At 39.3% G+C, this 23946-nt stretch overlaps 1 long non-coding RNA gene across 13 annotated transcripts in view; it reads left to right on the top strand.

The window, feature by feature from the left end:
- Positions 1 to 23946, top strand: part of LOC102156830 — a 136387-nt gene that overhangs the window by 51320 nt on the left and 61121 nt on the right. For 4 of the 13 annotated variants that reach the window (XR_005386481.1, XR_005386472.1, XR_005386478.1 and 1 more), the window contains 2 exons: positions 10945 to 11060; positions 12339 to 13199. The exons of 3 other annotated variants lie outside the window; for them this stretch is intronic. This is a non-coding gene — a long non-coding RNA (uncharacterized LOC102156830). Of the gene's footprint in view, positions 1 to 10944; positions 11061 to 12338; positions 13200 to 19346; positions 19430 to 23946 lie in introns of those variants that run through there. 6 more of the 13 variants (XR_005386482.1, XR_005386476.1, XR_005386475.1 and 3 more) reach the window with 2 other exon arrangements.

Below are 23946 nucleotides of genomic sequence, written 5' to 3'. Positions count from 1 at the left end.
CAAAAATGAGAATAAAACATTTTTAGGGGGATCCCTGGGTGGCTCAGCGGTTTAGCGCCTGCCTTTGGCCCAGGGCATGATCCTGGAGTCCCGGGATCGAGTCCCGCATCGGGCTCCCGGCATGGAGCCTGCTTCTCCCTCTGCCTGTGTCTCTGCCTCTCTCTCTCTCTGACTATCAGGAATAAATAAATTAAATCTTTAAAAAAAAAACATTTTTAGGTACGCCTGGGTGGCTCAGCAGTTGGGCGCCTGCCTTCGGTTCAGGGCATAGTCCTGGGGTCCCAGGATCAAGTCCCACATCGGGCTCCCGGCATGGAGCCTGCTTCTCCCTCTGCCTGTGTCTCTGCCTCTCTCTCTCTGTGACTATCATGAATAAATAAATAAAATCTTTTAAAAAAAATTTTAAATATAACAGACAAAAAACTCACATCTCTAATACACAAAAAATCCAGCAAGTCAATAATCATCTATCATAGAAAATACAATTAATACAGTATAATATAGGCAGAGTGTGAATACAGTATTTCCAGAATTAAAATCTAATCAATAAACATGTAAAAATAGTCACAACCTGAGTAGTTTTCCAGGAAATGAAAAATGAAATATCAAAAGTGTGTGATTTTTTTTTAATTAGAGTAGAAAATTAGAAGGTTTTATGATACCTACTGTGAGTGCAGGTACAGGAAAAGAGCAATATCTCACAGATGTTGGCAGGAGTATACATTTGCTCTAAGCATCTTGGAAAGTAATTTGACAGTAACTATGAACATTTTAATAGTGCATACCTTTTCATCCAACCACTTCATTTGTAGGATCTATCTCACTGGTATAAATTGATACTTATGTACATGAAAGCTCATTATAGCACCCTTGAGGTTCCTAGACACTGCAAAGGCTCTTTATTGTCCAAAAATACTTGAAATAACTTGTCTTTTTGATCCAAGATAATTGACCTTTAAAGTTTTACCCAAATAGCAGGCATCCAAATAATGCTATCAGGCTGGCACAACCCACTCTTAACTGACCAAGGCAGTCAATCCTTTTGTAAAATGTATTAAAGTACATTGAACTTCATAGAAATACTCTCTTAAAATTCCAGCAATAGACATGGGCATTAGGAGTAGACAAAAAAAAAAAAAGTCAGTCTATACCATTGTTAGATCTTTTATCCAGCTTTATCCCTTTAATTCTCTCCCTGTGTATAAATCTTTAGATGTGGAGTCAGATTTTATGATACCACATGATATACTGCGATTCCAGTTGTCTACCAATTTTCTTACTTCCCAATTGACAAAGATATAAGATGAACTCAACTATTAAAGATGTTTGGTCTAGTAATACATTTAGTTTAGTTAGTTTGGGTAGTTATATTATAATATCACTAGCACATATTAGACCTTCAATAAATTTTGATTGAAAGAATGAACAAATAGCTTTAATTGAGGGGAAGAGAAATGTGAAACATGGAAGGGGAAAGACATAAACCATTTACCCAGGTATTTGTGGTATGTCATAACTTCTTATGTTTTTCTCCAAATATTTGCGATGCACACTTTTTATCAGGCACCATTCATTTATTTGACAAATATTTCTTGAGCACCTACTGTAAGCCAGGCACTGTTCCAGAAACTGAGGACACAACAATGAGTAATATAGATGATGGATATTTCATTGTATGAGAAATGTCCTAGCCTTATACATACACTATCTACCTAAAGGTTTTTCCAGCATGTTTCAGAACACACACACACACACACACACACACACATATCCCAATAGGAACTTCCTTAAAACTGCAAATTGTCTTAGATTTCATCCATTCAATCAAAATATATCTACTGAATGTCTGCTACTATGAGTCAGCCACTGTTCTTGACACTGGGGAAACATCGGTAAATGAGAAAGACAAAGTCTTTGTCTTCAAGGGGATTGGGTTCTAAAAGCAAACAAGATAATTTCAGATATTGGTAAATGGCACAAGTAAAATAAAGAGGGCTGTATAATAAAAGTAATTGAGGGGAAGGGCTAAAACCTAGGGTGATCTGTGGAGGTGACATCTGAGCTGAGACCTGAATGACCAGAAGGAGCCAACCCTGGGAAGATAGAGAGGAAGAACTAGAGCTAGATCTTTCTAGATGAAAGGAACAGCTTCTGCCAAAATGAATGAACTCGAGGTATTCTAGAAACAAAGAGGCACAAAATGATCAAAGGAGAGGGTGGTAAAAGATGATTTCAGAGAGATGTCAGGAGGAAAAATCATGCTGGATGTTGTAGCTAGATAAGGAGCATGACTTTTATTTAAATATGTGGTGGAAAGTCATTGGAAGTTATTGAACAGGTAGGGGAATGATGAAATAAGATTTACATTTTTTGAAGATTGCTCTGGCTGCTTTTTAGAAAACTGGATATAGGGACATAAGAGTGGAAGCAGTACTATATTTTCCCAGATGACAGATGGTAGTCTGGACCAGAGCAGGAACAGAAAAGATGGTATAAAGTCATTAACCTCTGGATATATTTTGAAAGTAGAGTGTCTCATGGGCCCCAAGACCACCTTCAACTGTTGATTCACCACAAAGACAAGATTCAATAGCTGTAAGGTTCATTACAGCGAAGGCTATAGAGCAAAAGCAACAGGAAAAAATATGAATTGGGCAAAATCCAGAGAGGCTAAACACAGGCTTCGAAGTCTCTTCCCATCTGGGGCCACACAGGACATGCTTTCTATATAGCAGTAAATGTCGGAGACAGATGGGCAATGTATCAGTCTAGGGAAGCCCATTTTAGTCTTTTGGTCTGAGGCTTTTATTAAGATCGGGTAACACAAGCACATCACGATATATGATGGTTCTCAAGCCACCATACCTACCTACACATCTGTCTCAATCCTGAAAAGTAGCCACACCGCAGCAACTGGGCAACAGAATATCATGAAGACCTAAGGTCCTAAAAGCATATTGGGATAGAACTGAAACAAATGAAACTGTGAAAAGGGAAAATTTAATAGCCCTTCACATTTGAATAGATTTACAGTTTACAAAGCTTTTGTTTTCACATACAAAGTTTCCTGATTTATGTAGGCCAGAGTTTAAAACAAGGGTGGGGGCAGCCCCGGTGCTCCCTGCATGGAGCCTGCTTCTCCCTCTGCCTGTGTCTCTGCCTCTTTCTCTCTGTGTGTCTCTCATGAATAAATAAATGAAATCTTTGAAAAAATAAAATAAAAATAAAACAAGGGTGCATTTATCATTTCCATGCTTCTTGTACTACTAGCCTCTGAAAATTGCTAACTAAACACAGCTTCTTATCCTGATCTAGAAGCCCTGCACTGAGCACTGCTTCATCCACTGAGCATGCCCACTTTGGGTGGGACTCACTTCTATTTCCATGGGGCTACCATCTTCTCCAGAAACAACTGGTGAGATCAATTCACTAGGGCCCTCAAGATGACAAAGCTTCAGAGTTTTGTGGGAAAATGGGGAAGATCACTTCTTTTTCCTTTTTTTTATCATAATCAGGTAGAGAAGTCCCAGAGCAATACTGCATGAGTCCTAATATATTACAGGCTCTTTAATGAAATGCCTATGTCAATTTTTGCTCCCAGTTTTCTATTTTGTTTGAAGACAGGCATAAGTCTGTTGGCAGGAGTGGATGTGGAGTGATGTCCTTTCCCACTGCATCATGTTCCTAAATGGAGGACCTGCACTAGAGTAGTGCTCCTGGCCTTTCTCCACAGGAGGAAGAAAATCTTCACTCAGCTCAACACTTCTTGCTTCTCCCTTTGGGACAGGTCTTCTGTAAGAAAACAAATAGTCTTAGTTCTATATACTATGAATTTTGTAAATGCAAGTCCCCATCGGAGGTGGTGTGCTGGATTTGTTTAGTGCTGCCTATGACTAGGTAAATCTAGCTAATTCAGGGGTACAGTACTAAGAGTATGTTGCTGTACACATAAACTATGTTCTCCAGACCCAACAGTTTTTAGGAATAAAGATAATATTGTTGATCTTCATCTCTCTACTCTTTTAGTTTCAAATTCAGCTGGAAAGGAGGTATTCCATTTCTTGGGCCCACCAAATTCCACAGTCTATGAGAACTAAGTTGGAGAGAGTTTCCAGTGACAGACTTTCCTTAAAACTACTGTTCTTCTCCTGTCACTGTATTCTTTTCACTGGGCTAATTAGCTGCCTATAATTTCTTAGGGGAATTAAGGTACAATGACATTTGAATTGGTGACAATGACATTTGAATTGCTGTGTTGAGCTCCTCATTTCTTGCTTCCTCCTTGCCTTCAGTAATATTTTATTAAATGCATGTTCTGTCCCAGGCACCACCCTGAGCTCTGGCAATGCAACGGTGAACCAGAGAGACATAGCACCTGCTATCATGACGCTTACAGTCTAGTAATCCAAAAGACATTAATGAAATGATCACCCAAGTCTTAGAATGTATAATATCAACAAAATAAGTGCTGAAAGTGCCCTGAGCTCTGATATAGTCTGAGGGACCAAGGAAGGCTTCCCCCACAAATTATGCTTTAGCTGAGGTTTGAAAGATGAGCTGGAGTTCACAAGACACAGAGAGGTGGGGCAAGAGCCAGAGAGTATCTTAGGAAGAGTAAAGAAACAAGCAAAGGCCCTTTTTTGCAGAGAGGTAGTGTCTTACTAGGTGCCAGAATTTGCACACATCTGTCATTTGAATTCTCTCAACAGTCCTCCCTACCAAGTAGCTAAGAACCCCATTTTACAGATGAGGACATTGAAGCACAGAGAGTTACTAGCAGCATGACCCCGGGTAAGCATAAGAGCTGGCATTTAAAGCCAGAATTGAACGCCTCTAAGGCAGTGGTTCTCAGTTGGACCCCTTCCCCTCAGGCACATTTGGCAATATCTGGAAACAATTTTAATTGTCACAACTTGAGGGGTGGTGTGCTACTGGGTTGAGGCCAGGGATGCTGCTAAAATCTTACAATGCACAGGACAGGCATCACAATAAACAGTCTAGCCCCAAATTTCAGTAGTGCCAACATTGAGAAGCTCTGGCACTATTGAAATTTCAGTTAAGCTCAAACTCAAGCTTTGCACACATTTGTCTTTCCCCCAAGAGGTTTCTCAGTCCTTTGTGCAAATAGACTTCTGGTCAGTCAGCTCCAGTTAGCTGTACATGCCATAGTGAGCATGGACTGGACTTGAGCAGGGACCTCTGCAACTCAGCACACCAGCTGGTGATGCTCACCAGCTTTGTATTATCAATCCCATCTCCCAGATGAAGAAACAGAGCTTAAATAACATGCCTCAAGTCACAGAAACCGCAGTGACAGAGCACACGAGTCCAGCTCTTTTCAAATTGGATCTGATGCCATTTGCCCTTCATAAGGGCAACCCTTCAAAGGACAAATTCTTAATCTCAGCTTCTTCAGCTAAAACTGGCGAAGGCTGGAGATGTAGGTCTGGATCTGGACTGCTGGAGTGCTATCAAGTGTTTATCAAGTTGAGTGCCTGCATTATTTTTTTAAGAGTTTAAAAATCAGCCCCGCATTTTTCAGCTTGAATTCTCTTGTGAGGCTCAAAGCACACCAGACACACAATCTGCTGTTTGTGTAGAGAATGTGTCAGGAGAGAAAAGAATAGCACCCACATGCGAGCATCTGCTTGAAAAATCCATCTCACCATTAACCATACAATTGAGTGAGAAAAACATCTGTGCCTGCTATTGCAGATGTAATCATAAAACCCAAATGCAGCGATGGAACAAACTGGAAGGGGGCAGAGGACAAGAAACAGGAGAAACACGTAGCTTTAGTGTCAGAAAGGGATAGGTCTGTGTCTACACTTCTGCATTGAATACTCTTGCCTTCATCTTTCAAACACTACACCATCTGTAAGAAACAGCAAGATCGTAAGCAGGCAGATTATGCAAGACAGCTCCAAGGAAGCAATAAACAAGGCAGAGGAATCCCAGAGACTGCAAATCAACAGCAAAAAATATACCTAACTCTGTGTTGGTGGCATTTCAGTGTTAAGGCTGATGACTTGGAATCATGGAGCTGGAGAATGTAAAAAATGGCAAAGCCAAAGGGCCTTCAGAGATCAACTAGTTCAAGCCCCAGTCTTACCCATGAGGCCACTGTGGCCCACAGAGGGATGTGACTGCCCAGGGTCACACAGCTAGTTAGTGGCAGATGATTCTGGGCAGTTCTGGGGAAACATTTTTTTCCCATACTGGCAAGAGAAGGGGCACTTCGCAGAACCTTACAAATAGCTGAGAACATCAGCTTGAAAGCATAGCTGCATTGCAGCAATATAAATGTACACTTTGATTCTGGGAGCCAAAGCCAATGCTGATTACCCATCTTTGTCCAAAGTGCTGAGGTGTAAGTCTGCCACTCGAAGTGCAAGAGAAACACATACTAGATCTCAGCAAGTGACACTGCACATCTGCTTTGAAAACATCCCAAATGTAAATGTGGCCCTAGGTCTGCTGGGCTGCCCGTCTTAAAGTAGCACACAGTGTTAATCTAAAGATGGGAAGAAAGAGCAACCAACCAGGCCCATGGCACCCCATGAAGAACCTACATCCAGGGAGTCAGGATGGCTTTAGCTTCTGGTTCTGCCTAGAACTAGCTATATGATCGAGAAGCAAATAAAGACCACTGGACTTGAGCCCTTTAAAACCTTCTCTCTTCAGGGTAAAAAGGATAAGAAGAAGCAAGAGGAATGGAGAAAATAGAGAAATGTATGGGAAGAGGTGGTGGGACACAGCAGGGTAGTCCTCTCTCCCTGCCCCTTGGCCTCAATTAGCAGCATAACTAGCAATATTTTATGGAGCCCAGACAATGCCCCTCTTAAATCTGGTCTTGGCTGCATCATTCATTTGATGGCCATTTGTGACTATTTTTTTTTTGGGGGGGGAATATCTCTTCAAATCTTTTGCCCATTTTTATTGGTTGGTTGTTTTCTTATTAATGAATTATAAGAGGTATTTATACATCCTAGATATAAGTACTTTTGTCTGATGTAAGTGCTATGAATATTTTCTCCAAGTTTTGTCTTTTCTTTTTATCAACAATACCTTTTAAACAATAAAAGTTTAAAAAATAAAAAATAAAAGTTTTAAGTTTTAATGACATCAAATTTATAACTTTTTAAATATTTTTGTGCTTCTTGTGTTCTATTTATGAACTTTTGCCTACCCCAAAGTCACAAAGATTTTCTCCTGTCTTTTTCTAGATGTTTTAGAGTTTGGAGTTTTACATTTAGGTCCATCTAGAATCCATTTACATTGATTATCTATCTTGAGTTGATTTTTACGTGTGACATAAGGTAGAAGTTGGTGTTCACTTTTTTTTTTTTCCTATATTGATATCCAGTTAATCGGGCACTATTTTGTGAAAGACTATTTTCCCCTCCACTAAATTGCTTTGGCACCTTTGATCAATTGACCACATATGTGTGACATCTTTCATTTTTTAGCAAATTTATCCTTCAAGGACATAATCAAGAAGGATTTAATCTATGTGTACATTTGCCCTAATTATGTCTTGGTGGGGCTCAACTCATGAGGTCTGACTGTCTAGGACTTAACAGCTCTGCCCACAGGTGAAGGAGAATAGGACAGGAGGCTACTCAGAAGAGTAATTGGAACAGACACATACAATTGGGACAGTCCTTTTCTGCATTTCACGTGCATCACATCATTGATCTTTCAGAACAACCCTGTGAAAAAGCGATCAATATGATCCCCACGATTTAAAGTGAAGCTCTGAGAGGTTATCTTATCTAAGGTCACACAGAGCTGGAGGAGTTGGAATCTGAACCTGGACTCTGATGCCAGAGCTGTGCCTTCAGTTACTGTTTTCTGTTGCCCCATTACTTTTACCTCCATAATGCTTGATGAATACCAAAAGGTTCAGTCTTTCTACATTGATTACTTTTATTTTTATGTTTAATCTTTATGGTCTTTAACAGCTTTTGCACCAGTGCTCTTATTTGGTGTTTCACAACCTAGCAAGACAAGCAGAAGAGTTCCTACTATCCTCATTTTACTGATAAAGAAACTGAGAATCCCGTGGAGATAAGCGACTTGTCTAAGTTCACACACCTAGTATGCAGTGGAGCGAAGACTAAAACCTAGGTCCTCTGATAACCTGCTACTTGTTTTCAAATTAAAAGCCATTGATATAATAATCATCGTGTCTTAATATTATGTCTCACCATGTTCAGATGGAGCATATAGCTTCACTAAGGTCTCTAAATATTTTCTTTAATAATTCTTTCCCCAAATTGTGAGCATCCTAGTCTCACTCTCTGGACCACTGGTATAGAGACAGCTGCTCCCATGACCTTTCAAATGATGTCACTTTAGCAGGCTTTTAAAACAGAATGGGCCAAAGAAAAATTCCTGAGAGGAAGAACATGTTACCTTGAAGAGTAATCAATTACGTGAATGGTTTCCCTGCCTGTTATACCATGGATTATGCTTTCATTTTTCATATTAATGTTCTTTATGTTTTTCAATTAGTCACGGCAAATTACCTGTCCTTCGCCTTGGCAAGGGCAGCTCAGTGGTCCTCAGTGGAGTATTTTCCAAGTTCTGTCTGGTGAATTCTTGATCAAATTCTTCTTGCGGTGTTAATGTGTAATTTTTTGAATGAATGAATGTATTCCATTTGACACCATCTCATTCATGTAGGAAATTGCCTATTGAATAAGGAATCGGAGAAATCTGCCTTTCTTTTTTTGCAATGGTGCATTGTAAAAAAAAATTATTTTAGCTTTAATATAAAAAAAAAGAATTAGAACATTAAAGAAAATTAAAATTCGTCTAATATTTCTTAGTCCTTCTAACAGAGAAGGCTTGTGGCGTGGAGCATACAAAACAGCAGATACTCCAAAATCCGTGTCTACCTCCGTTTCTCCCTGCTGGGTCCTGGCAAAGTGCCTGCCCCTCCTCTGCACTCCATCCCACTGCCTCTCATATTTCCCATACCACAATACCTAACTATCTGCATTTTAATAGCCTGTTTAATAGTCAGTTCCTGCCCCCTTCCCCTGAGTGTGTGAGATGTTCTGGGACAGGAATGATGTCTTAATCAGGACTGAATCTCTACCTCTTCACACACTGCACAGCACAGAATTAAGTGCTTAGTAAGTTGTAGTTTCTTACTACAGCTGAGTGAACGAAGCCATTTGCCTTTGGAAAACACAAGTACATGGTTGTTAGCTACAGCCTTATCTCACGAAGTAGGCTTTCCTCAGTCTGTAATTTAACCATTATGTTGTATTTCCACAATCCTCTCTGAGTGGGAAAACCAAATAGCTTCTCTGACCTTGAGGATCTCATAGTCTAACAAAACTCTGGCGAATGTTACCTTTCTAAAGGCCATATGGTAGCCTCCCTTCAAAACACTGTCGGAGCTACCATTTTCCTTTTCCCTTGATGTGTGAAATCATCTTTAAAATCCGCAAACTCCTTCAAATACCTCTAGGAAGGTGCCTTAGAAATCAAATACTTTGTTCTCACAGGCTGATAAGTTCTTCAGAAAGACAGAATATGGTGGGAGCAGGGGGGATGCCTCTTCCTCAGACTAGTTTCATTATATTTTGTAGTATTTTTGGCTGGAGGGTGCACTGTAGAAACTACAACTCAAGGCCTACCCACAATTATATCTTTGGTCTTCACCAGAGAATAATTTTAACTGAGTTCTTTTTTTTTAAAGATTTTATTTATATATTCATGACAGACACACACACACAGAGAGAGAGAGAGAGAGAGAGAGAGGCAGAGACACAGGCAGAGGGAGAGGCAGGCTCCATGTAGGGAACCTGACTTGGGACTGGATCCCAAGACTGCAGGATCACGCCCCGGGCCGAAGGGCCACTGGGGATGCCCCTAGAGAATAATTTTAATGTCTTTACACTCCCTTCCTTTCCTAGTGTCATTTTATGACTTTGGGGAGGGGAGAGAGAGCCTCTGTGGACTCTGAGTCTCCCTAAAGATCTCTGAGTCATTCTTAAACCAGTATCTTTACCACTGAAATTCTTCATTGCTATTAATAATTCTGGCAGTAAACCAGGGTGGAGAGTTCTAAAAGAAAATGCTATTATATGTTCAAGCTTTAGGTTAATTAAGCCAAACAAATGATAAAAAAAAAGTAGATCTGAAAATATCTCTAATTTTTACGCATTATGCAAACAAATGAATACAAATAATATCCAGAGTGAGTGCTCACTTGACTTGAGATACAACTAAACTGCAAAAGGCCTGAAAAAGAGCCTATGAGGTCTCTCTTTCCAGAGAAGTCTTTAAATGACACTCGTTGCTGGTGGAATAGCGTGTGAAAACCATCAGAGGATAGTAGGATTGAAGAGCTGGAAAAAAAAAAAAGCTTGAAAGAATGTCTGTTTTCCTCGGCTTCAGTACAATGTAGGATCAGTGCAGTTTGGTACAATGCAGGATTATTTGCCCTTCCCTAGAACTCTCCAGGAAACAGAAATGCCACATAGCCCTCGGTCCCCATTCTTGCAATTTAACACATCAACAAGGAAAGTTCCTTACTATGACTAAAGAACACTTTCTGTTTTGCTTTAATGTGATTTCAGTTCCTTTTATTGTGATGTTTTGCTGCAAAGAATTCAACAAATCCCTATTCTTTTTATGGAAAATTTCCATGCCCTTTAAAACCATAAATAAGAGATGCCTGGATGGCTCAGTTGGCTAAGTGTTTGCCTGGAATCTAGCCCCACATTGGAGAGCTGGCTTCTCCCTCTCCCCCTCCCCTCTGCTCATGTGCTCTCTTGCTCTCTCTCACTCGTTCTATCTTAAACAAAAATTTTTAAAAAACATAAATAAGACGACTCTTATCCTCATAATCTTGATTAGACAAAATCTATCTAGTTCATTTTATTCTTATTCCCTTTAATTTTACTTCATTATTCCTATTTAAAGACCAAAACAAGAACAGCTCCAGAATCTACTTTATTCCTGGTTCTCAGAACTACTGGAGACTGATACAGACTGGATCCTTCACCCACAAAGTCACTATATCATGCCCACAACTGCATGTAAGTAATTGCCTGGTTTGGAAAAAAAATTCAGATATACAAAGAGTCCTGGAGAGAGGCAGGCTGTCTTGTGTGTGTGTGTGTGTGTGTGTGTGTCTGTGTGCATGTGTGTGTGTGTGTGTTCCATTAAGGGTTAGAATTGAGTCGACATGCAAATTTTGTAGCATTAACTCTGAAGTGGTCAATTTCAAAAATGAAAGAACTTAAGGGCAGCTAATTTGGAGATATAAATCTGATGAGAAAAAATAGGATTTTTCAGATTCCTAGAGAAGGCAAATCCCTATCAGTCGAAATGCCCACCAGACAGAAAGTTCAACAGTGTAACACAAATGTGGCAGAGTAGAAAAGAGGGAGCTAAGGTTTATATTTTGTGTGATGTTGGATACGTCTCTTAATCTCGATCATCCCATAGTAAATACCTCTCGGAATGGTGTTCCAGATGACAGTTCTTCCTCTGGGAATGGCCTCAATATGCAGGGATGACAGGCCACTAGTGTTCATGTTAATACTTTGAGATCCTGATCCCTTTGCCATGGTTATTTGCTCCAGGGGCGGGCGCAGGATCCAAACCAAGTAAATACAATTCTTTCAGGATTGTAAATCTTGAACAGAAAGGCACAATGTACTGTTTGCAGTTTGGTGTCGAGTCTTTATTTGATTTCATTATGCCTAGCCCATCTGCAGTTAGTTCTTTACCTGTCTTTAACTTGACATTAATTGATTGATTGATTGATTGATTGATTTCCTTCTGGACAGGATCTTTGTCATATGTCCCCCTATAGGCAAACAAAAAAAAATCTTTTATATTGATGTAAATATTCATTAGTTTTATTATGATGGTGAAGTCAGGAATGTATCCCTATATCTAAAATCATCAATTTTTGCACTTTAAACATGTACAGAATATTATATGTCAATTAAACCTCAATAAACCTGTAAAAAATAGTTATGGAAGCCTGTTGGAAAGAGTAATTAATCTTGACTGGGGTGAATATGGGAGAGATTTGTTTCAGATAAGAAAGTTTTATGGTTTTCCAATTAGCTCCAAGGACTTTGTGCCACTCTCACTGTCTTCCTCCAAGGGAAACTGCTCTTTCTGTAGTCTCTGCTAATAAAAACGTCAGCAGGCTGCTTCTTGAGCAAGGGATAGTACTTACTGTATCATCACTGGACCACCTGACCTAAGAATGGCTAATCCTATTAGGTGATTAGCTAGACCAGTCAAATTATTTCCAGCCAGAAATTGATTGGATAATAAGGTGATCTTCTTGTTGGTAGCAGGAGAAAATGTTTGGAATGAAGAAAGAAAAATCAAGATGCCATGAGAGAAAGAGAGCCCTGCATCTACAATGACACCCAGACAAACAGAGCATCGGATCAGTTACTATGGCAACTTACAATGACTCCATGATTTAGGGTAACCTGAGTGAGACTGTAACTTTCTAATTAAAACACTTGAATCATCCTAACTTAGCACTGCATTGTTAAAATGCCCACTTGGGTCAGGAGCAGCACCGGATCTGATGAAATGTTTCTCTCTTGTCATTCCCACTTCTTGCCAAATAAGGACAGTTCTTTAGCAGTGGCAAACATACTGGTGTCTTGCAGCTTTAAAGAAATGTGCCCCAAGTGACGCTGTACAGGATTATTTTCAAGCAAGTTGTTTTAGGTCACTTTCAGAGTAGATATTCCAAATTCACCTGTTTGGCTATGAAACAGTTTTATTCCTTTTTTGGCAGGGGGATAGTGGTGGACCAATACTGGATATTCTATTTGCCCATTTTCTGACCTTCTCTGCCCTTCTTTAAGTCCTGGTAGACTGACATGATTGACTGGCTCATCCAGGCTCCATTTGGGAGAGCCTCTGGGAAGCTCTTGCAGAACACTGGTCAGAGGGAGGAGGAAGAGTTGAAAGGGGGTGCTGTTGGTCAGGGCCTGTCTCCTCTACCTAAGACTATAGTTCCTATAGGGCCCCTCTTCGATAGCTCTCTCTGTATTCCATTAATGGTTGCCTTCCTTGTCCCTTTAGGTTTAGGGATGATAATGGCTTCCACCATTGCTAAAATCTATGATACTTCACTATTCCATATTGGTTACCTTACTTTTAAGTAGTTCTTTTATTAAACTCTTTTCAAATACTCCTTTGAATATGTCATCTCTTTCTAGTGGGATCCTGACACAGGGGGCTGTTCAAATTTAACTGTGTAAGTTTGGAACTTTTCTACAAACCTTCTAAGTGACAGTAAAGGCCAACATATACCTCCTATTATAGACACAAGGAATCTGTTTGCCTTTGTATCTTTTATCTCTAACACGATATCTGGCATAGAGCAGATGCTCATCAAAAGTGTACCAAAAGATATATTTTAATGAATAAATGAATTTAAATTCATGTGAATTCTGCAATTAATGCTTGAATAAAGGTTTTCTGATATTTTACATGAACTATTCTAATCTGTGACAGAAAACCAGCAGTGAGCAACCTCAGTAGTAATCTGAGGAATGCAAATTAAAATAGCAATGCTGTAATATTCTGCACCTATTAAATAAACTAATTTAAACTATCACACCAAATGCTGGTATTGTAGCAAAACTGTATATTCAAATACTGCTGCTGGTAGCCATATAAATTCGCATAGCCCATTTAAAAAGCAATATGGCAATATTAATCAAAAACCATAAAAATGACCTAGTAATCTCACTCTTTGGGATTCACCCTAAGGATATATTTGAAGAGAAGCAAAAAGGCCATATGCACGAAGATGTTTAATGAAACAATACCTATAACATCAGGAAAATGGGAAACAACATAAAAGGCACAATGTGCATTCCAGTGCATCCACCCAACGGAACCCTCTGCTCCCTCCCAAGAAAAAATGTTTCCTATAGAGGTGACAGCAAAAGAGAAGAGAGCTCCACATATAAAAAGAAAGAGCAAATCTGGGGACATAGGTACAAACAAAGAGAAGACAATGTGAAGACACAGGGAGAAGGTGGCCGTCTACAAGCCATGGAGAGAGGCCTGGAATAGACCCTTGCCTCATGGCTTTCAGAAGGAACCAACCCTGCCAATACTATGATCTCAGAGAACTATAAGAAAATAAACCTGTCGCTTAAGTCACCCATTCTATGGTATTTTGTTATGGTAACCCTAACAAACTAATACTGAAGCAAAATTTAAAATTGTGAGTGTGCTGTAACTAGCAAAATATAGCTATGTGTCAAGAAACAAAGACAAAAAGTGAATATGCAAAAACAAAAATGCCCTAAATTAGTTATGGTCATGGGAAATGTGTGATTCCTTTATCTTGTCAAATGCTACAATAGCTGCATTTATCCATTTAAAAAAACGAACTAGGGGTGGTGGAAGGGGAGGAGGGCGGGGGGTGGGGGTGAATGGGTGATGGGCACTGAAGGGGGCACTTGACGGGATGAGCACTGGGTGTTATTCTGTATGTTGGTAAATTGAACACCAATAAAAAATTAATTTACTTAAAAAAATAAAAATAAAAAATAAAAATTTCCCATCATCTCTGGCAGATGAAACTAGAAAAAAAAATAAAAAATAAAAAAATAAAAATAAAAAATTTGCCACAGGGAGGGAAAATAAATGTGTATCAAAGATTTATTGCAGCAGCATCTATGAAAAACAGATTTGGTGGCAGTAGACTATGTACTTATGATGAAATGTATCCTAATTTTCTCTCTCTCCCTCTCTTTCACACAATTCCAATAGTTTTGCATGCTGTACTTGTGTAGTCATTTGGTTTTTGTTTTGTTTTGTTTTGTTTTTTGTGTAGTCATTTGTAAATGATGATGATCTGTTGAATGGCAAAAACATTTAATTAACATGTATGTTGTACTTCATATTTTTTTTTCTTCTGAGGAATAAAGCTTTATTCCTTTCTCCTGAGGAATAGGCTGGAAACAGTTGAACACTTCATGCTGCTGAACCGCAGCTCTACAGCTGGACCTTGTCCCTGCTTAGCAACACTCTTAGGCATCCCTAGAGAATTTTGACTGGTTCTCAGCTTCTTCAGACCTCTCCTTTGAACACCTGGGGTCATCAGCTTGTGTACCTATAGAGTCAGTCGTTGCAAACCAAATCTGACCTCAGGCAGAGAATTGTAAACAAGACAGACATTTTAGCAAGGTACCTTATTGTGAGTGCACCCGTAACCTTGTGTTACAGCCGTCTCTCATAATTGGATCTTGTCTTTTTTGTGCTTGAAGCTATATATTAATGATGTATCAAGTACTTCAGCCCCCTCAGAAGCCCCTGTCTTATTCTCTAAACCGTAATCTAGAGTTTGTGATCCTACTACCTTCAGTAATGCTATCCTATCTGGTCTCCCTCATCCTGGAATTGCCCCTAACTCCAATAGCTACCACCAAATCCATTTGAAGACCACCTGCAACCTGAAAAAAAAAACAACAACTCTGAATCCTTAAAATGCACATGCATGAATTCCATGCTCTCTTCTCTGGGAGTGGAATCCATAAATATGCATTTTATAAGCTTCCCAGGTTATTCTGAAAAACACTTGAGTTCAAGAACAATTGTTCACAGCAGCTGGAAAGATCTTCCTAAACTTCAAATCTGACAGACACCTCACTTCTCTGCTTTAAAACCTTCAATTTCTCATAACATCCAAGTGTAAGTCCAAAACGCTTAAGACAGTTGGCAAGATCTTCCAGGATCTGACTCCTGTCTGCTTGTCCACCCTCATGTCTTTCTGCTCCCTGTTGGCCCAGTGAAACTCAAATGCTGCAAGTTTTCTGTACCTACCATGCTGCTGTATGCCTCCATGTCTCTTCTTAGGCCTTGTCTGCTTGGTGAATATCCATTCTTCAAAACCCTACTCAAGTGCCCTGTACCAACACTATAAAGCCTTTACACAACACACACAGAGTCTCCAGACAGTTAATGCTCTTTCTATATCCTTGCTATGTATGTCATTCTGCTGTTGCATTTAACTCAGAGAAACTCCATTTCTTTTATTTATTTTTACAACTCTTCTACCCATCTCCTGTCACTACTCCTCTCTCCACTAGGCTGTGAGTTCATAGAAGGCAAGGACACTGTCTTAATCTCCATACTCAGAGCAACTTACACATAATAGGTGCCTTATAAATGTTAACTAGAACACATTTGCACTCTTTAAAGCATGCAGATTCCAGTAAAACTCTTTCTGTTATGATAGTTAATTTCATGTGTTGATTAGCCACAGGTTGCCAGATTAAACATTTAGGACCTGAATAGAACAAATGGTGGAGGAAGGAGAAATTCAACCCTTTTTCTTTCTGCCTGGTTACTTGAGCTGGGACATGGATTTTCTTCTGCCTTTAGTGCTCCCAGTTCTTAGGCCTTTAGGCTCAGACTAGAGTCTGCAACATTATCTTTCAGGATATGTATATATCCTGAATTTATATATATCTTCCCATTGTTTCCATTTCTCTGGGGGAACCACTGAACCCTAATACATCCATGATACACTAATCCGGGAACAATTTTCCAACTATCTTGCCTTTTGGATTGCTACTTCATGCATGCTACTTCCTCTCCATAAAGTTTACTAGCTCTACATGACAAAATTAGATTTATTTTTCAAGTGCGACTTCTGGCACACAGCACATCTCTTTGCACCTCTATTGTTGCTATTATCATGCTCGGTTTAACATCACAGTTGATTGAGGACCTATAGTTTTATTCAACATGTGTTCAAGGATTGCCACATAGTAGGTGCTCACTGGGTAACTATCAGATTAATTACTGACCATAGACATGGTGTTCTTTTGCAAAAGTCATGAAATCTTATTTGATCAGAAACCTAGAAATGGTTTCCTTTATTCAGCAAAGACTGTAAATAGTATGTAACATTGATTTTATTTTTTTTAGATTAAACTGTGACATTGATTTTCAAGTATTTTGCTTCCCCTTGTCAGTTCTTGATTAGATGGTTCAATGTAATCCATCATTTTAGTATTTGATCATTTTCAAAATGAATTAGTTCCAAGTCTACATGGTAAACAGGTTACTATTCAGGAAGCGCAAATAATTCTGATTTGAAAAGTGATGCCTTTAGATGTTATCTTGTGCTCTTTAAAAGATTGAGATAAAATATTAAACTTCATTTAACTTGTCTCACACCAAAAAGTGCTTTGGGATGAAAGGAAGAGGGTGGGAAGGAAGATAATTAGCATTCCCTGAGATCCTGTTATGTTCTCATTGTAACACAACAATATGGGTATTACTGTCCCCTTGAACGTTAAAGACAGTGCAGCTATTATATTAATTCCCATTTTGGAAATGCAAAGAAAGCAAGTTAAGGAATATGAAGTATATTTCTATCACTCAACTCAACTAGAAGAGGAAGGATTCAAATTTAAGTCTGGCAGCCACTAAGACTGTACACTTTCCAGTAAACTAACTGCATCATCTGCCTTAGAGCTATTAAGCCTTTCCCAATAGCAAGATAAACAATGAAAATAAACTGTTAAGTAAAACCTTTGCCACAGAGAGATAAATACCTGATCTTCTGTTTATGTTTTCAACTTTCAGTCTGAGCTATCCATTCAACAAATAGGTATTGAGGGATTCTCCATGTGTATGCCACTGTGCTGGGGAGGTGGGGGTACAGCAAGTTGAGAGACTAGCACAGTCTCTGCATTCAAGGAGTATACATTTGAGAGGGAGATTTTAAACAATAATTACAAAGCAAATCACTCATTACTATTTTCAGTAAATGCTACAAAGGAGAAGAACAGGGTGTTGTGGATCATAGACATGGGCCTGACCTCCTCTAGATGTCAGAGAAGGCTTCTCTGAGGATGTATCTTTTAGAAATAAGATTTGGAGGTGGCAAAGAGTTGACTAGGCAAAGGATGGAGAGAGAGTTACAGACAGTGGGGACAGCGTGTGAAGATCCTTTGAGTCAGGAAAGAACACCGAGTTTTAGGAGAACTGAAAGAAGATAAAAAGACAGACAGAGGTAGACATCCTTAGCCTCTGCAGTGCTAAGCTTCTTCAAGTCAGAACTGGGTCCAGCCAGTTAGTGAAGAATATGTCCATACTCAGTTGCAAGGAAAACAGGGACAGCTGGTGAGATGAGCAACAAAGTGGGTACATGCCACAGTTCGTTTACTCTGGAAAACAACCCAACATGGCAAAGAATTCCAGGCCCTTCACTTCTGAGTCATCAACACCATCCTGTGTTCCCAGGGAACTTCGAGGCTCTGCTCTTGTATTTGAGATGAGAGCTGCCCAACTTCCTTCTTATCATGCCTATTTTTTAACCTACTCAGAGTATCTATCACGTGAACTAAACCTAGAAGGGTTACCTCCTAGCTTTGAGCTAAGTAAACTGTTCTCCAGAAGTTTTCTATTCCTAACTCTATTTCTATATTCTAGCCAGGAATGGTAGATGCAATCTCTCAGGGCCACATTTAGTGTAAAAAAGACACAATTCGCTGAAGAATTTTATTGTTTTCTGAGTCTCAGTGCTCTGAACAATAAGGAAATCAATAAAGTGCTGGTTTATGAGGATTAGAGTATAAGCTGAAGTTGATCAAATTCTCAGGGAAGTCATCTAGAAAGAATACATTTCGATAAGTTAAAGTTGTAAGTCAAGGCCCAACAGCAGAACAAACCGTGTAGCCTTTCAGGCCAACCAATTTCCAATTTTTATTCTTGAAAAGTAGTGTAAAATGATCATTATAAATGAAAAAAAACATGACATGAGTAATCATTTTTCTTAAAATTCAAGAGGAAAATTAATTCAAATATTGCTCTACTTGAAGTGCACAATTAGCAAAGTTTTGGAATGGCCCCAAGTGACAGCTTCAATCTTAGCTCTTCAAATAAAAGCCAACATATTTTTAGACAGAAGAACTGACTAAGATGTAAGTGGCTCGCAGTTAAAGTAATTGCATATCTGGTGGTGGTAAGTGAATTATAGAAGTGACAAATGCTATACTTAAATAATTTCAGGCAAACAACATCTCCCTTCTGCACAGAACAGATTCAAAAGAGCAGAAGTCAGTAAAAACATCTGCCTCATTTATTCTGTTCTTGCCTGCATGACTGAGGCCCAGTTCCCAGTTTGAGCTGGAGTTAGCCAAGCACACGATACGGACAGCAATGCCCTCCAATCACCATCCTGAAAACAGCAGATATGTGAAGACTGATTTCTAGCAGCAGTCAGCTTACTTTTCTTAAAAGTGAAAAAGTGATGAAAGTATTTTGAAATGTACAACATTTAACCTTGACAAAATTTTTTCTGCCAGTTTCAGTGGAAAAGGACTCTACTGTCCAAGAAATGGGAAGAATACCACTCTGCCTGGAATGCTTGTCATTGCCAACTCTCCACGTGGGTATCCTTTCTGTCCTTCAGGGCCCATTGAAATTCTACTTTCAACCTTTGTCATAGTGAATTTCCCCTTCCCTTGCTTTCTATAATCCTCAGTTACATGCTTGTAATTGTAATGTTGCATTCTTTTAGCTATGCAAGGATCCATCTCTCTTCCTAAATAATTTGCTAAGTTATAAGGTACTAGAAGACAGGTGCCCTGATCCCAACTCCACCTCCAATATCTAAAATAGTTTTTGGCACATAGTATCATTTAATAAGGGCTTTTTGAATTAGATTCCAGGACTTAAAAATCTTCCTTAAGCCAATCATTCTGAGAATTTTGAGGTAATACTTGGAAAACAGGTTGCATCAATATGTGCAGTGAAGAGACTATTACTGAACTATTCAATTGACCCTCTTAGTTGGAAACCAATTAGCCATGATCCAAGTATGCCACAGTAGAAATCAAGGGGTCTACGTCCCTGAGTCTTTGTCAGTCGTGTTCTTCTAGAAGCTGCTATGTTTGACAAATTCATGGTTGGATTGGTTTGGGGACTGTTATGCCACCCATCTGGTAAACAGAACTTCTTTGTCAAAAGAAGACAAACTGGGGTGCCTGAGTGGCTTAGTAGGTTAAGCATCTGTCTTCAGCTCTGGTCATGATCGTGGGGGTCCTGGGATCAAGCCCCTCATTGGGCTCTCTGCTCAGCAGGGAGTGTGCTTCTTCCTCTCCCTCTGTGTTTGTGCTTGCCTGCTCGCTCTTTCACTCTCTCTCAAACAAATAAAACCTTTTTTTAAAAAAGACAAATTCTAATTCCTGGATATTTTGGGGGAGCAAATAATAAAAATTACAAAAGAAAAATTCTGGATCTATCTTTATTTAAGTTCACAAATATTTATTCCTTTGAAAGTGCCAGCCTAAAGACCTCTTCTAAGTTGCTCTTTAAGAATAATTAAGAATATAAATTTGTTTGATGTGTATTTTTTTATTATCACAGTCATTGCATTGTTTCCATTAAAATATGCAACCTGATTATTGATTAAATGCTTGTTTATGCATTCAGCTAAGCTAAGTTATGTAGCTTCATCATCAACTTCTGCAGCTGGATCTCTGAAATATGAAATTGGATCAGCATGGGATAACTTTTTGTTAATAAAATATGCAGAAAAGGTAGCAAAGTGTATACCCTGAGTATTAAACTTGTAGACTCTCAGCATAAAAGTGAGACTATGTAAGTGCAGAGCAGAAGTGATGAAGTGTGCCATATGAGCCACTCGTTGTGCAGCATAATTCACAAATTACAGCCCTTTGTCACTAAGCTTATCTGGAACGCTACAAAACTGGATCAAAAACAGAAACAGATACCTGTCCATATGACATTTATGGGTCTTGCAGAAGAGAAAGTTTTTTCAATCTCATTTCTTTCCTCCTGAGATTTTACTTAGCAAAATACACTTTAGAAAACTGGCAAAGTTGTATCTAAATATATGTACAATTTAGCTACATTTAGACATCACTCAGAAAAATCTTAACACCTTTATGAAACTCTCTCTTTTTGATCAAGGGAAGTAGAAGCTTTTCACCTCTCCACTTTCTTTTTTTTTTTTCTTTTTTTTTTTTAATTTATTGATGATAGTCACAGAGAGAGAGAGAGAGAGAGAGAGAGAGAGAGAAGCAGAGACACAGGCAGAGGGAGAAGCAGGCTCCATGCACCGGGAGCCCGACGTGGGACTCGATCCCGGGCCTCCAGGATCGCACCCTGGGCCAAAGGCAGGCGCCAAACCGCTGCGCCACCCAGGGATCCCCACCTCTCCACTTTCATAAGGAATTTTTTGAAGGTTATTTTGTCAGTCAATTGGAGGCTGTAGTCTAACCAACTATTCTTAAGTACATGCATTTTTTCCTCTTAAGGTTCAGTACACTGTGGGACCAAAGTACCTTAACACAGATATGGGTCTTATTTACTCATGGAATGAACTTGGGGACAAAGGAAGCAGACTTCTTTCCCTCTCTCATCAAAGATATCACTCTGCCATCACCACTTTCCTTTGACTTCTGGCTTGTCTTATGTACCCTTAAGATATACAAACAGTTGGATGGGCAACTAAACATTACCCCAGTCTGAAAATATTTAGGAGTACAAATAAAATCCAAGTATCTAGCACTTTCTTCAGTCTGGACAATCATATTACAACATTCATATCCTAGGATTCACATAATCCTTTTATTTATTTATGTACTTTCCAGCTTCATTGAGATACAGTTGACATTTTGCATTGTGTAAGTTTAAGCTGTGCAGTGTGTTGATTTGATACATTAAAATATAGGAAAATGATTACCACCATAGCATTAGTTAATGCCCCCATCCCTTCACGTAATCACCATTTCTTTTTTGTCATGAGAACATTTAAGATCTACTATCTTAGTAACTTTCAAGTATATAATACAGTGTGATTAGCTATCATTGCCATGCTGTGCATTAGATCCCTAGAACTTAGTTAATCTTTTAAGTGGAAGTTTATACCCTTTTAGCAATATCTCCCCATTTCTCACACTCCTCAGACCCTGGTAATCACAACTCAACTCTGTTCCTTTGAGTTTGGCTTTTCTAGATCCACATTTTTAAAAATATTTTATTTATTCATGATAGACAGAGAGAGAGAGAGAGAGAGAGAGAAAGAAAGAGAGAGATAGAGAGAGAGAGGCAGAGACACAGGCAGAGGGAGAAAAAGGCTCCATGCATGGAGCCCGACGTGGGACTTGATCCCAGGACTCCGGGATCGCGCCCTGGGCCAAAGGCAGGCGCTAAACTGCTGAACCACCCAGGGATCCCCTCTAGATCCACATATAACTGATAACATACAGTATTTGTTTTTTACTCTGATTTACTCATTTAGCATAATGCCCTGAACATTCACAAATGGTAGTATTTCTTCTTTTTTATGCCTAAATAATATTTCATTGTATATGTCTACTGCATCTTCTTTATCCACTCATCTGCTCATGGACACTTAGGTTATTTTTATATCTTGGCTATTGTGTATAATGCTATAATGAACATGGGGGCATAGACTTCTTCTTGAGATTCTATTTTCCTTTGTTCTTCTTTCTCTAGATTGCTTATGCTCTTCAGGGTTTTTTTCTGGCTCCATACAAATTCTAGTATTATATTTTTCTATTTCTGTGAAAAATGTTCCTGGAATTTTGATAGAGACAGTTCATTGACTCTGCAAACAGTTTAGGGTAATATATTAATAAATAATAGGGTAATAAATCTTTTAAAAAATAAACTGTTGTAAACTTTATTTATTTATTTATTTATTTATTTATTTATTTATTGGAGTTCGATTTGCCAACATATAGTATAACACCCAGTGCTCATCCTGTCAAGTGCCCCCCTCAGTGCCCGTCACCCAGTCACCCCATCCCCCCGCCCACCTCCCCTTCCACTACCCCTTGTTCGTTTCCCAGAGTTAGGAGTCTCTCGTGTTCTGTCTCCCTTTCTGATATTCCCCACTCATTTTCTCTCCTTTACCCTATAATCCCTTTCACTATTTTTTATATTCCCTGTATGAGTGAAACCATATGATGATTGTCCTTCTCCGATTAACTTACTTCACTCAGCATAATACCCTCCAGGTCCATCCACATTGAAGCAAATGGTGGGTATTCATCGCTTCTAATGGCTGAGGAATATTCCATTGTATACATAGACCACAGCTTCTTTATCTATCATCTTTCGATGGACACTGAGGCTCCTTCTACAGTGTGGCTATTGTGGACATTGCTGCTAGAAACATCGGGGTGCAGGTGTCCCGGTGTTTCATTGCATCTGTATCTTTGGGGTAAATCCTCAGCAGGGCAATTGCTGGATTGTAGGGCAGATCTATTTTTACCTCTTTGAGGAACCTCCACACAGTTTTCCAGAGTGGCTGCACCAGTTCACATTCCCCCCAAGAGGGTTCCCCTTTCGCCACATCCTCTCCAACATTTGTCTTAATTTTCCCCATTCTCACTGGTGTGAGGTGGTATCTCATTGTGGTTTTGATTTGTATTTCCCTGATGGCCAGTGATGTGGAGCATTTTCTCATGTGCTTAGGAGCTGCCAAGTCTCATACCATTGTGATTAGAAAAGATACTTGGTATGATTTCAGTTTTCTTAAATTTGCTAAGATTTGTTTTGTGACCTTTCCTATGTTTTATTCTGAAGAATATTCCATGGTCCCTAAAAAGAATGTGTTTTCTACTGCTGTTGAATGGAATGTTTTGTGTATGTCTGTTAGTGCCATTTGTTTTATTTTTTTAAAAAGATTTTATTTATTTATTCATGAGAGACACAGAGAGAGAGAGAGAGGCAGAGACACAGGCAGAGGGAGAAGCAGGCTCCATGCAGGGAGCCTGACGTGGGACTCGATCCCGGGTCTCCAGGGTCATACCCTGGGCTGAAGGCGGCGCTAAACCGCTGAGCCACCCGGGCTGCCCAATGCCATGTGTTTTAAAGTGAGGTTTACATTCAGTGTTTCGTTGATTTTCT

Source organism: Canis lupus, chromosome X, assembly GCF_011100685.1.
Source record: "Canis lupus familiaris isolate Mischka breed German Shepherd chromosome X, alternate assembly UU_Cfam_GSD_1.0, whole genome shotgun sequence".
NCBI lineage: Eukaryota > Metazoa > Chordata > Mammalia > Carnivora > Canidae > Canis > Canis lupus.
This window is presented reverse-complemented; position numbering and strand designations above follow the sequence as displayed.